This window comes from Bidens hawaiensis, unplaced genomic scaffold (genome assembly GCF_021521415.1).
Source record: "Bidens hawaiensis isolate Kalapana, Puna unplaced genomic scaffold, B.hawaiensis_p1.1 tig00032849_1, whole genome shotgun sequence".
NCBI lineage: Eukaryota > Viridiplantae > Streptophyta > Magnoliopsida > Asterales > Asteraceae > Bidens > Bidens hawaiensis.
In genome coordinates, this window is record NW_027495627.1 from 47,281 (window position 1) to 63,040 (window position 15,760).

Here is a 15,760-nt window from a genome sequence, read left to right on the forward strand (position 1 = left end):
CTCACGCATATCACATATGCTCATGCATCACATGCTCAGGCATCATATGCCCAGGCACCACACATGCTCAGGCATCATATGCCCAGGCACCACAGATGCCCAGGCATCACATATGCTCACGCATCACATATGCACGTGGCGCATCAGCGCGCGGCGCATATCACATGCTTGTGCATATCACATCTGCGCATGAAACATCTGCGCGTGAGAATAAAGAGAAGACCTCGCGCATCCTCAGGATAGGCGCATATCATACATGCACATAATCAACCTCGCCCTTATCCAAATCAGGATTAGGGCAACCTTGATTGTGCACGTCAGACAACCTTCCAGAAGGTATCTTTTTAAGGAATAAGAATATGCTGATGTTGACAGCTGCCAAATGAAAGGTGGACAACTCAGCATAACCCATGTGCTACCACGTGATTATAACCAATGAGAAAGCACCAGGTGTCCCAGAGGACACGTGGCGCAGAGCAATTGGAGGAGGCCAACAAGGCTGAGCCCAATCAGTGGAAACCCTAGCACTATAAATACAGCACCAACTCCACAAGGAGAGGGATTCACTCATATTCAATCATATTCAATTACATTCAATCACAGACAGTTACAGCCAGTAACACACTCAATCACATCCAACCACAGAGTATTCAGCTATTAAGCAATACTCTTCAGATTTCCTTAATCGGTTATTATTATCTTCTCCCACAAATACTTATTCTCACACCGGAGGGTTACCCCAAAGAGGACCCCTCTGTCCCTTTCTGAGGGGTAAGTTTACGGTGCTGTTCGTTTTGTAGGTGGAAGAACCCAGATCCAAGAGAAACCATCGGTGGAATAGCATAATCACACCCGAGGAAAGTAGATCGTCTACCAGTGAGTCGATCCACGTTTCTTCATTGGCGCCATCCACTGTTACAACGGCAACAAGATCTTCATCAGATCTATAAAAAAAAAAATTCACCATGGTTTCTGGCGTTCATAACGTTGATCAAGCTCTGGAGGATATTGAACGTGAGGATGTTAATGAGGGACAACAGTTTCTGAGGGCGCAGCGTGATTCTACGCGCGCCACCAGTAACCGTCCTTTCATCACAACTCCTCATGGCCAGACTGAAACTCCTCCAGACGATCTTACGTTACAAAATCTTGCCGGCGCGAAACAAAAAGGACCAATGGGTCCAGAAGATGAAACAAATGACCCTAAAGAATGGCTCATAAACGAGCAACGGCGTCTAATGGACAAGTACAATGAGATGGTCAAACAGAAAAAGCTAGCCGACTTAACACAAAGGCAAGCGTTTGATAAGCAAACTGTTCATGGAACAAAAAGGCCGCGCGCGCCGGAAGAAGGACATTCTGTTCACACTGCACACACTGAGTTCAGTGATGAAGAAGTGCACAGCATGAGGAAGACGCGAGATACTCATGCAGGAGGCTCACAGCTCCGCGCGCCTGTGAACATGGCGCCTGGAGCAAGAGCCGATCTGGATCTGCACATACCGTACAGCCCACCAGTTAGAGGGCTAGTGGACGTAACCACACCGTACAGACCAGCCATCTTGGTGAAACATTCAAAGTTCACTGAGCGCATCGCGAAGGCTCCCATCCAGCACAAAACCAAGATGCCAAGTGGTTTGGGCAAATATGACGGCACAACAGATCCAGATGATTTCTTGCAAGGTTTCTACAACACGGGAAACCTAGAGAGCTGGACGATGCCAACATGGTGTCACATGTTTGCTCGCTGCCTCACGGGCGCGGCGCGTGTCTGGTTCGAGAGCTTGCCGACTGGGCAAATCGAGGGGTTCGAGGAACTATTGGAAAAGTTCCAAGCCCACTTCGTACAGCAGCGCAGACACACGCGCGACCCTGATGACATCATGCACTGCGTACGCAGGAATGATGAAACGATTGAAGACTACATCACTCGTTTCAATCAGGAGTCTCTGGCAATCGGAGGTATCACTGAGCAACTATTGCGCGTGGCCTTTATACAAGGCGCGCGCAGTGATCAACTCCGCCGAGCTCTCGTAAGCAGAGATGGCATGCCCACCACGTGGGCCAAGTTAATGGAAGCATCGCGAGTTTTTGCGAGAAATGAAAAACAAATTGCCCAAGATAGGGCAAGAGAAAGAGCGCATCAAGCTGAGTCACCGCGCAGCAAAGAAAAGAGGGGCAAACAGAACTCTGTATGGTCCAGGTTGCAACTAACCAGTTTTTCTTCCGCAGAAAAGCAGGCGCAACCAAGCTCACCCCAGCCCCAAAAAGATGTTCGTAATCGCGGGGAGGGTGACAAGAGGGAAGGCGGCAGAGATCCTAGCAGACCTCTGCCAAGAATATGGACTCCCCTCACTAAAACGCCTTCACAGGTGTTAAGCACTGAGAACGTCCAATTCAAAACCCCCAAGCCACTACACTACAAGGGACCATCAGACAGTGGCAAGTACTATGAGTTTCACAAGTCAACAGGACACAACACTGATGCATGCCACCACTTGAAGGATGCAATTGAAAAGGATGTGAAATCAGGCAAGCTGGCTCACCTGGTAAAAAACTCAAGAACAGAAAATGAACAACCAGAAGGAGCCTCTGCCAGCAAAAAGTACAAAAGAATCTGTGTAGCCGAGGGAGGAAGGCAAGGGCAAACATCAAGAAAGAGAAGCGCGCAAATCCAAGGAGATTGGCGCGAGCAACAAGTAATCTTCCCAAGAATCAGGGGAGGTCCTTCTATCAGCAGTCCTCTTGTCATCACTACACACATTGCTCATTACGAAGTGTCAAAAGTCCTGGTGGACACTGGCAGCGAATCAGACATCATGTATGAGCAATGTTTCAGGAAACTGGATCCGGCAGACCAAGCAAGGCTTGAAATTGTGAATGCACCAATCTCTGGTGTTTCAAATGAAATCATTCATCCCCTAGGTCAAATACAATTTGAGCTAACTATGGGGGATGAGAAACACAAGCGAGCCGAAGTTGTTAACTTCTTGGTCTTGCCCACCACTTCTTGCCACAATATGATCTTGGGTAGGGGAACGATTGCCCAGTTCAACGCCATACCGTCGCCAGCGCACGGCGCGTTGGGGTTCCCAACACCAACAGGTGTAACTTTTGTATACCGGGATCATTTGTGTGCAGTGACAAGTACTCCGCGGGAGGGGAGAATGAAACTTCCAATGGCAGACAACGCGCCAGAAGAATGGATTCTCAACCCAAAATTCCCGGAGCAGAAAATCACAATTGGCGCAACAATATCAGATGACACAAGGTTGAGAATGAAAAGATTGCTCACAGCATATATGTCGGTCTTCGCGTGGCAGCACTCTGATATGACTGGGGTTCCGCGAGACCTGGCGCAGCATTCTCTCAACACCTTCAAGTCTGTAGAGCCAATTGCTCAAAAGAAGAGAGTCATGGGGGATGAAAAGGCGAGGGCCATGAATGAGCAGGTTGAGGATCTATTGCGCGCAAACATCATCCGCCCGATACGATACCAGACATGGGTAGCCAATCCTGTGATGGTAAAGAAAAGTAACGGGTCGTGGAGGATGTGCATTGACTTCAAGGACCTCAACAAAGCATGCCCAAAGGATTGTTACCCCCTCCCGAACATCGACGCAAAGGTGGACTCCGTGGCGCCATTCAAACTCAAATGTTTCCTGGATGCCTACAAGGGCTATCACCAGATTCAAATGGCACCACAAGATGAGGACAAGACCGCCTTCAGAACCGACAAGGGTGTTTTTTGTTACACAAAAATGCCCTTTTGGTTTGAAGAATGCGGGCGCAACCTACCAAAGACTTATGGATGCCGTTTTCAACGAGCAAATTGGAAGAAACCTAGAAGTCTATGTGGATGATTTGGTGATCAAAAGCAGGGAGGAAAAACAGATGCTTGAAGACATCGAGGAAACCCTTGGACGCCTAAAGGAAGTTAACATGAAGCTCAATCCGAGCAAATGCACTTTCGGCGTGCAAGAGGGAAAATTTCTGGGTGTAATGGTCACCAAGGATGGTTTTAAGGTGAACCCTGAGAAGGTGGAGGCCATCCTTGACATGCCTTCGCCATCCACCATGAAAGAAGTCCAGAAGCTGAATGGTAGATTGGTATCAATCAACAGGTTCCTAGCGAACCATGCAAGCAAATCTACCCCATTTGTCAATACATTGAGAAACTGCTTAAAGAAAAGCCAGTTCAAATGGACTCCTGAGGCCGAGCAAGCTTTCAGTGAGATTAAAGAATGTTTGATAAATCTGCCTGCGCTCACAGCTCCACTTCCTGGTGAAACTTTGACATTGTACCTATCAGCAGGAGAGCGCGCCATCGGCGCAGTATTGTTGGTGGATCGCAAGGGAATCCAAACGCCAATATACTATGTGAGTCGGGTGCTGACAGATCCTGAGACGCGCTACTCCATCATGGAAAAGTTAGTTTTGTCACTAACACACGCGTCGCGCAAGCTTCATAGATATTTCAATGGTCATCCCATTGAAGTTCTGACTGGTTACAACATCCAGCAAGTCTTGCGCCGTCCCGCGCTCTCAGGAAGGCTGACAAAGTGGGCGCTGGAATTAGGAGAGCACACGATCTCCTATAAGCCCCGTCCAGCAATAAAGGGACAAGTCTTGGCTGATTTCATTGCAGAAGTCCCCGAAGGAAAAATTGAAGACGCTCAGCGGGAGGCAGACCCTCCGCGAGCCAATGATGAAGAAAATGTTTGGAGATTGTTCACTGACGGAGCTTCAAACAACGAAGGGTCCGGCGCAGGCCTAAAACTGATGGATCCAGAGAATCATGAATATACTTACGCCATCAGGTTGGACTTCAAAAGCACCAACAATGAGGCTGAGTATGAAGCCCTGCTGGCTGGACTGCGCATCGCGCAAAAATTCGGAGTTAAAAATCTAGAGGCCCATGTTGATTCATACTTGGTAGCAGCACAGGTCAATGGCCTTTATGATGCCAAGGAGAACACCATGCCTCTGTATCTAGAGCAGGCGAAAAAGCTCATCGAGCAATTTAACTGCTTCAGAATCATTCATATTCCGCGCAGTGAAAACAAATCTGTAGACGCGCTGAGTAAGATGGCATCAACCAGTTTCGATCACTTTGGCAAAGATGTCAGGGTAGAAGTAATGAGCAACCCGTCGGTGGGAGCGAAGTCTGTCCTTGTAACTCATACAACCCCTTCATCATGGATAACTCCAATAATGGAATTCTTGAAGGAGGGAAAAGTACCGGACAATCGCGCACAGGCGAGGAAGATAAGACACAAGTCGCAGAACTATGAACTGCTGGATGGTACATTATATCGACGCTCTTATCTGGGACCGCTCATGAAATGCCTAGATGCTGAGGAAGCAAGCTATGTGATCAGAGAGATACACGAAGGAATCTGTGGAATACATGCTGGCCCGCGCATGGTGGTTGCCAAGGCAATGAGCGCAGGTTACTATTGGCCAGGCATGTACTTGGACGCTCTAAAGGAGATCCAAAAATGCAAAGCATGTCAGAGCTATGCGCCAAACACCATGCGGCCAAAGAACAACTTGATTCCAGTAACCTCAGCATGGCCTTTCCACAAATGGGCAATCGACATTGTGGGTCCCCTACCGCAAGCGCCTGGGCGAGTAAAATTTTTGGTAGTGGCAGTAGATTATTTTACAAAATGGGTTGAAGCCAAGCCACTAGCAAAAATAACAGCCGAAGCGATGAAGCAGTTTATCTGGAGCCACATCATATGCCGTTTTGGCTTACCCATGGAAATTGTGAGCGATAATGGCAAGCAATTCACTGACAAGAAGATATCCAGCTGGCTCAAGGAATTGCGCATCAACCAAATTTTCACTTCAGTTTATCACCCTCAGGGGAATGGACAAGTGGAACGCGCGAACCAAAGCTTGTTAAATGGGATGAAGAAAAGGTTGGAGGGAGAATCCCATTCTTGGGTCGAAGAGCTACCTAATGTCCTGTGGGCACACAGGACATTAAGCAAAACCAGCAATGGCGAATCCCCGTTCAGCCTAACCTATGGAACAGAGGCAATGATTCCAGCAGAAGTTGGGTGCCCATCCCATAGAGTGCTCATGATGAGCAAGATTGATAACGAGCGCGAAAGAAGGTTGGATCTCAACTTACTTGAAGTGCGCAGAGAGGCGGCTATCATCAGTGAAGCCAAATACAAGAAAAAACTGGAAAAATATTACAACCAGCGCGTGAAAGAATGCCACTTCAAGAAAAATGATTTTGTCCTTCGAAACAATGAAGCAAGCCGCACGATACCCCCGGGAAAAATGTCCCCCAATTGGGAGGGACCTTATCAAGTCTCGGAAGAATTGGGAAAAGGCGCATACGCTTTAAAAGATTTGAATGGAAAGAAGATCCCGCGCGCATGGAACGCGGCACAGCTTAGAAAATGTTTCATGTAAAAATGTCAAGTTTGTAATCAAGGCTTTTTAAGCCATTATGAATAATGATACGCGCTATCTTCTCTTAATGTGGATTCTATTACCTTTTGCATACATGTTTCACACTTCCCTTTATTATTTTTGAGCAATATGACAACATTGTATTGACATCAAAACGAAATAAAAACGAAGTAAAACATACATGCGCGAGCTTCAAGCTCAAACGCGTTAACGAGTCTTAACTCTAAATCGTCAGGGCCTTAGCCCAATTCTATTACCTTATGCATACATGTTTCACACTTCCCTTTATTAATTTTGAGCAATATGACAACATTGTGTTGACATCAAAACGAAATAAAACGAAGTAAAACATACATGCGCGAGATTCAAGCTCAAACGCGTTAACGAGTCTTAACTCTAAAACGCCAGGGCCTTAGCCCAATAATGTGAGCCTTAGCTCAAATCACTCACAACATCCATCCTACATACTGCGCAGCCTGACCATAAAACACCTAAACACAACTAAGGCAAAGCAAATGTCAAAACATAGTTGTTAAGGTCTCAGGTTGGGGTCGCGCATGAAATTGTAGTGGATATCTGAGTAACACATTGACACGTAAAGGATAAAAAAACTCATAATTCCATAAATGCGCGATAACGTCGCGCAAAAGAGGAATAATGAAAGCGCCAACACACGTGTCAACATAATTAAGATATGGCAAAATCACTTACAATATGACAAGGGTTAAGTATAATAAATTCCTTACAACCTTGTTCTTATTCCAACGTGCAACCATATCTTCTATTCAACAAGCAAACATTCAATATAAAGAGATGAATGGGGAATGCGCAAGATGCGAAGAAGGGAAAAACAGAATTTCATTCCAAAGCATTGAAATTTACAAGTTTACAAGATGAGATACAAACTACAAATAAAAATAAAAAACATGAAGGGCTTCTCAAGTCTCCACGTTGACATCAGCCTCTTCATCATCCTCATCACCGCCCTCAGCATCTGGCGCAGCCTGCTCCTCGTCATCTCCAAACTGACCATAGTCAAGTTCTTCGTCTTGAATGGATTCTTCTATTACAATAGTGTCAGGAGCGGATCCTTTGGCCACGCCAGAGCCGCTAGCAACGCCAGCATTCCCCGCGCCATCATTGCCGCCACCAGCCCCTTCGCACTCGTCAAGTAATTTCTTTAGCACGACGAGATCGGGCTGGTCAGCAAGCGCGGATATCTGCAAATCATAAGGAAAAATATGAGTACAAAAAGACTTAGAAAATAAGTCAAGGTAATCTCATTAAGGTTAAAATACCTGCGCAAGGATGGGAATGGGAGTATTCATATACTTCTCCCCCATCGCGGCCATCTCCGCGCAGGCAGCGTCGCTCTGATAAGGGTACTCGGATGGGTTCTTCTTCAACATGCCATATTCATAGCCATCCGTAAACCCTTCAGCTCGACCCACCAAGCGCGCGGCAGCGTTGCAGTCCATCACAAGGGCCTGAAACTCGTCTGAGTATTTCATCGCGAAAGCGCAACGAGTCATGCCCTGTAAGATTAGCCATTGGCGATCCTGCGCGAGGCCAGCAACAGACGTCTCGAGGGCAGGAACCTGAGAGTTTAATAACTCAACAGTTTCCTTAGTCTTTTTCAGCTCCTCTTTGTCGGACGCTGCTGCCGCCAAGGTTTCTTCTTTTTCCGCCCGCGCAGCATTAAGTGCTTCCTGGCTAGACGCTGCCGTCGCCAAGGCCTCATCTTTATCGGCCTACGCGGCCGCCAGCTCCTTCTTCAAGCGCGCAACCTCACTCTCCAGTGATGATTTTTCAGTGATAGACTGGACAAGAGCTTGGCCACGCGCCTCCGCCTCCAGCTCCAAGTCGCGCGCTCTGCGCGCGTACTTGGCCGCGTCCGCCTCCGCCGCCTGCAGCTTCTCCCGTGCAGCCTGAAGCTCATGACCGCGCTTCACGAAGGCGCTGTTGGCACTTGCTCTGTTCTCACTGAGCTCTGCTTGGAGCTTCTCAGCTCTCTCGCGAGCATCAGAAAGATGCCAAGCAGACACCTTAGCCTGTTGCTTGGCTTCCGCAAGAGCATCACGTACTTTTACGTAATCATAGCGAAGCTCTTGGGAGGCAGCAAAGAAGGCCGACCCATCTAACAGATGATCGTTGAGCAAGTCGTCGCGAGCGCGGTCCTCCTGGAACCTACTTTCAGATGGAGGCACAGCATGAGCCCAGAATTCCGCACACACACCCATGGACTGAAATGTGCAATCTTCAGTAATATTCCATCTCGGGCGGTAAATGTGATCGGCCTCCTGCAAAAAACAAAGTAATTATCTAAGTCAACACATTAAGATGGAAGTCCGCGCAGCGGAGCAAAAAAGAACCTATACCTGCGGGGATGAAGCAGAAAAGTCAGCGCCAGCCCCTCGAGAAGGCTCCGCCGTGAAGCCTCGTGGCGCTGCAGGACTGGCGCGACCGCGGTCGGAGTCTTCAACTTCAAACTCCTCTTCCTCCTCGGAAACAGGCCTTTTCTCCTGCGACCTAGAGCCAAAATCGGTCTCGCGAGGAGGGCTGTGCGCAGGAGGAGGTGAGGGAGGTCTCGACGCCGCCAGGTCGGCGCGCAAAACGGCCTCCTGCTCCTTAGTAATCCCAATGAGGGGAGATTCATCGCTTGCAGGAGCAGGAGCAGAGCCAACGGCGCTGGCACCGGCGCCAGGAGTGCCGCCAGCAGCTTGTACGCCAGCTACGGCTTCTATGAAAAAATCAACAACAAGAAATGGTTCATGACTAAGTCTAAAAGAAAGTCAGAAAAAAAGAGCGCAATACGTACCTTGGCGCAACTCCGTTCGCGAAGCAAACATCGCCATGAAGTCCATTCTACCCTTCTTTGAGGGTAAAACAGGGGACTTCGAAGCGACCTCCGGCGCAGCCTCGGCATCTTGTTGCGCTGACGCCGGCTCTACAAACATTTGAGTGAGCAAAGATTCATTAGTAACTCTATCAGGATCGCGCTCATAGAACCATAAAGGATAAAGCAAAGTATACCTGTCGAAGGCGCAACGCCGCTTCCCTTTTCCGCCGCGCGAAGGGAGGAGGTAGTGGCACCATACCTCAAGTGGACAGGAGGTCTGCCCACTTTTTGAGGCAGGGAAGACAAGGAAACCTTGGTGGTAAACTCCTGGGTTTTCCCAAATCCCCCTGCCTGAGTAGGAGGATCCTGAACAACAGGGGCAACATCTTTCTTATGTTTCTTACTGGCCCCCGCGCCAGTTTTCCCCTTAGCTTTACGCTTTAGTTGGGGCGCCTCCTCCTCCTCCTCCTCTTCCGCGAGCTCCAGCTCGTAGTTTTCGAGCGCATCTACAATACACGCAACAGAAGTGTTAGCAAAATTTGGTATTATAAAGAAAAATGCATAAGTACAAAGGCTTACCAGGCGCATCGCTGTCGAAGACAAATCCCATATCAACAGGGATGAACATGTCATCAAAGCGATCGGGGAAACCAACCTCCCCAGCGCCGAGCGCGACGGAGCCACCCTCCATATGCTCATCATATGCGGCGTGGATATACTCCTTGGTGACTGCACAAAACAAGTCAAACGATATCAGCAAAAATAATTATATTCGCGCAGAAGTAAAGCAATGAGATAAACTTACACAAGCCGTCGACTTGGATAACGGGCTCAGTCGCGCTGTCCGCCCACCTCCTGCTCATACCAACCCCCACCAGCGCCTCCTCACAAATGTTCTTGGCGGGGGATGGTTCAGCGGTCAACTTATTAACCCAGGCGCCAGTTGGGTTCTTGAGGACACCCACATCCGCAGGCGCAGAAGAAGTCGCGCGCATGGTCATGCGGATGGGGATCACACCAGCCCTTATATAGAAAAACCTCTCAGACCAGTCATGAAGGCTCTTGAATGAAACAGTGGAGCACTTCACCTTCTGACTGCGAGGAATAAATGAGAACCAAGAATCTTGGATCTTGGGCTTGTAAAAAAACTGAAAGCGCCGAGGGGTGGGCTCCTCGCGCTGGGATTTGCACATGAACTCAAAGTGAGTCATGCGCACAAGTCCAAACGGATGGACTTGGGATATATGAATCCCATAGAACTTAAGCAGTGCACCCACAAACCTTGTCATCGGGAGACGAAGGTTGCAGTGGGTGAAAAAATGGCTATAAAGGGATATATAGCCGGTAGGCGGGTCCGCCGCCCGTTTGCCCGGCCCCAGGCAACATGCAGCCAAACACAGGGAGGAAACCCTGAGAGGCGATAAGGCTGTCAAGATCAGCCTGCCTCAGTTTGCAGGGGATTTCATTCCACCTCTTCACGGCTTTGGTCCTCCCTACCTCCTCCGATGAGACCTCAGCAGCCTTCTTCCCCTTGCCGGTCTTCTTCAATGTAGACATTACTAATGATTTTCTACGGCAATAGATGGGGGAGATTGTGTTGTCTGAGCTATCAGACATACAATTGTGACAACGAACAAAGGATGATCTGAAGAACAGAGACCTGGAAGCAGAAGACAGCTAATTGGAATAGAATGAAAGAAAGAAAAGCTCAGAATAATAAACAAGAAGATGAAGGATAAAAAACTCTAAGGGCTGGCTTTGATAGGCCCAGGAGAGAGAAAAATGGGTGCTGATCGGACTTCACGCGCCCCCACTCGCAGGTGTAAGCCAACGGAAGCGCGACACGTGTCAATCACACTGTGTGAGGGGACACGAAAAGAAATAATACAGCTGTTGCCAGAGTTCACGCGCCACCACTCGCAGGAACGGACCAATGCGAGCGCGACACGTGTTCCTGACACTCTGTGAGGGGACACGAAAGGCAACTGTAGCACCTCGAGCACACGAAAGGTCTGACACGTCTCCATCACGTACATAGACGATTCGTTTTCAACCAAAAGGATAGAATTTAGTCTAACATCTATCTTACCTCGCTCGCGCGAGACAAGACACACATTAGACTGGGGGGGCTTGAAGAGGTATGTACCCGCCTCAACACCGAGCAAGGCGGGTCAACCCACAAGATATAGACAAGAGGCTTGAAATCAAGACATTACGAAGGCACAAAGCCAAAACCTATGCGCATGGCGCATCTCACATATGCTCACGCATATCACATATGCTCATGCATCACATGCTCAGGCATCATATGCCCAGGCACCACACATGCTCAGGCATCATATGCCCAGGCACCACAGATGCCCAGGCATCACATATGCTCACGCATCACATATGCGCGTGGCGCATCAGCGCGCGGCGCATATCACATGCTTGTGCATATCACATCTGCGCATGAAACATCTGCGCGTGAGAATAAAGAGAAGACCTCGCGCATCCTCAGGATAGGCGCATATCATACATGCACATAATCAACCTCGCCCTTATCCAAATCAGGATTAGGGCAACCTTGATTGTGCACGTCAGACAACCTTCCAGAAGGTATCTTTTTAAGGAATAAGAATATGCTGATGTTGACAGCTGCCAAATGAAAGGTGGACAACTCAGCATAACCCATGTGCTACCACGTGATTATAACCAATGAGAAAGCACCAGGTGTCCCAGAGGACACGTGGCGCAGAGCAATTGGAGGAGGCCAACAAGGCTGAGCCCAATCAGTGGAAACCCTAGCACTATAAATACATCATCAACTCCACAAGGAGAGGGATTCACTCATATTCAATCATATTCAATTACATTCAATCACAGACAGTTACAGCCAGTAACACACTCAATCACATCCAACCACAGAGTATTCAGCTATTAAGCAATACTCTTCAGATTTCCTTAATCGGTTATTATTATCTTCTCCCACAAATACTTATTCTCACACCGGAGGGTTACCCCAAAGAGGACCCCTCTGTCCCTTTCTGGGGGGTAAGTTTACGGTGCTGTTCGTTTTGTAGGTGGAAGAACCCAGATCCAAGAGAAACCATCGGTGGAATAGCATAATCACACCCGAGGAAAGTAGATCGTCTACCAGTGAGTCGATCCACGTTTCTTCATGTGTATTACATGCTTTGAGTTATGTCGTATGCTTAGGATGCATGTTAGAGGATTGTTTGTGCTTGCTGAGTTTTGACAGCAGTGATTGTTAAACTTGAACGATGTGTAACTTGTTGAATATAAAAAGCAAACAGAACTAATTATGAGTCTACAAGGTAGTACTCTGAGTCTAGTTTTCATAAAGTCCAACCACGCCTAATTTGGAGGTGTTTTGGTTGGTCAAATGATTTAAATGTGATTAAAGGTCAAAACTGGTACTTGACAGATTGTAAGTTATGTTTAGACAACTGTAACTAATTGTTAATGTGGAAATTGGTTGAGGTTGTTAACACTACAGGGTGCCATGTTGAGTCTAGTTTCTATAAAGTCTAAGTTTGTAATTTTTGGATGAGTAAAAGTTAATCTTTATGATTTTACAAAACTGAATGGCAAATCTGAGTTGTGAGACCTGCTGTTAAGTTGTTTTGTAATTAGCATATCTCATGAACTACAAGACCAAATGGGTTGGTTCCACTTCTGGAAGTTAACTTGTTGAGTAAAGAACCTAACCCAATTGGTCTTGCATTAATTCGAATTTCCATTTAACGGAAATAACAAATAACATTCTGTTGCGCATGATTTTGATTGTTGTGAGTTTTCTGTAATGTTTTGATCATTGTGAGAAATCTATGTGGAATAAAAATATAATAAAATATGTTCTGGAAACCTAACACATGTGTGCTTTCGTGACGATTTTTGGTGAATTAATTGAGCTACTATGATCTATTGAATAGGGTAGTCTTTCAAGTAGAATTCTGTCGTGATGAAACTAGTTACTGAACTTTGTGAAAATACATGAAACGTGCTTGTTACTAGATAATTGTTATGTTTTGACCAAATTGCCCTTGCCGGGAGTAATTGCTAGTAATGTACACTATTAATACTTGACACGTAAATAATTGTTCACAACATGTAACGTATCACAAATGTGCTTGTTAAGTCACACACGAGTCACAAACGAAACACGAAACGTATTTTGTGCATAGGAATTAATTGCCGGGTCTAGAGACTCAATAATAGTTCCGACTCTTAGAAAATCTCCTTGTTGTTATAGAACGCTAGTGAGAGTTTTCTGTGACGCGCATCACTTGGGTGACTTGTTTTTGGGAATTCTTCGCAAACAGTGAGTTTCACTTTCCCCTTTTAAACTCTTTAAACGCTTTTCACTTGGGGAAGATAACATACTCCGAAAACGCTTTTAGATTTTGTTAGTAGATTATATATCACTTGTAAAGGCTAAGTGGCAAACGAAATAATTGAAGTCCTTCACACCTCGAACCGTTTAGTATTGTAAAATAGCGAGTCATTGTTGAGTAGTACTATTGGGTTTGACAAACCCCACCCAACGCTAAGCTCGACTGGAGGTCGAGTGGGTGTAATCTTGGCTAAACACATTACCATGGTCGGGATAGACCTGGTGGCAAGGCACATGATAAACAGTCAGCTTCGGTGTCGAACACTTAGTAATACTTGTTGTATAGGCTAGCTACCTATCGATATATAATTGATTTAACACTATCCGGTAACGCAAAACGCTAAACGCAAAACGCTGAACGCAAAACGCTAAACGCTTTGTTTTATATAAACTTGTGAACTCACCAACCTCGTGTTGACACTTTTAGTATATTATTCTCAGGTAGCCGAGGCGGGCGCGCGGTATAGGATCATGCATTGTTTTGAACGTTATTGATCATGCAAACTTGTCTTAAACTGTTATCAACTAAGTTTTAAGTCGTCCTGCGTTACGCAACTTTCGTCTTATGGTTTTTACGCTTCCGCACTTATTTACACTTAACTGTTTTTCGTGGTTTGAAAGTTTTATTTACGGTTTGATTATAACTAATGATTCCGATCCTGTTAGTTCACACCCTCTGACGGTAAAACTCCGTTAGTGGATTTTGAGGGTGTGACAGATTGGTATCAGAGCCATTGGTTATAGCGAACTAGAAACTGCATGCATACTAGACTATAACCGCAACGACCCACTAGTTATAATTATACGCACTGCATATATAGTTTGTGTAGTCTTTCGTTATCTCTATCTCTTTACCTCATTCACTCATGCGCGCGCATACACGGCTTACCTGTAGGGATGTCGACGCTACCATCATCATCATCCGATCGGATGACTCATGCTCATGGGAAGGAACCGCAGTTACCTACCTCATCGCCACCTCGAGTAGTCCCGGAACTCGAAGCCCCTGCACCGAAGAGGTATCGCTTATCCGGAGGCATGTACGAAGATGAAGTTAGCTGGGATTGGTACCCGAATATGATCAGGCGTATGGTCTGTCGCGAACAAGTTCCCCCACTACCTCACCCGAGTCGTCCTGCTTACCCCAACACCCTACCACCTATAACCGAACCTGTAGAGCATGTGCTCGCAGCTGTTGTTTCTTGTTTGGAGCGTGACGTTGGTTATATGCGCTATACGAGAGCGAACGTTTCCGGACTGTTAAAGGATGGAACCGAAACTAAGGAGGAAATTTCCCGCCTGACAGCGGCTATGAAGGAAATGCAAGAGGCTAGTGATAAACAGATGAAGATTTTGAGAAAAATGCAAGCCGAGATGATAGACTTGCAAGAGAAACTCCAAGTGGCAAGGACCCGGACAGAGATAGCCCTAGAGCGTTGTGATGTCTTACAAATGCAAATTGCTCAGAATGCAGCAGAACCTGAGGAAGAACCTGAGGAAGAACCCGAGGAAGATACTGAGGATGATGCACACTCGGACGTGTCCTCAGGTGACGACATCTCAGGATGATAACACCTAGATGGAAGGGAGATGTCTGGAAGAAACACTGGACACGGTCGCGGTAACATCAACATGACCGCAGCAGAAATCCAAACCCTGTTGAATGACCATGCGGCGGCAGCGCTAGCCGCACATGTTTAGAATCAAGCTGGAGGTCCAACTGGAACGTGTACTTTCAAGAACTACCTGGATTGCAAGCCCAGTTCGTATAAGGGCACTGAGGGAGCTATAGGCTTCATATGTTGGGCTGAGAAGGACGAATCAGCGTTTGAGATGTGTAATTGTCCACCTGCCAGTAGAGTCAAATTTGCTGCTGGAATACTGGAAGATTCTGGCCTTACTTGGTGGAACTCAAATGTGAAAATTCTTGGATTAGAATTGGCGAACGCTATGAACTGGGAGGAGTTCAAGAATATGATGCGGGAAGAGTATTGTCCTAGAGAGGAGATTGCAAAGCTGGAATCCGAGTTTTGGTCGTTGAAGATGGTGGGTTCCGAAATTGAAGCCTACACCACCCGTTCTCACGAGTTAGC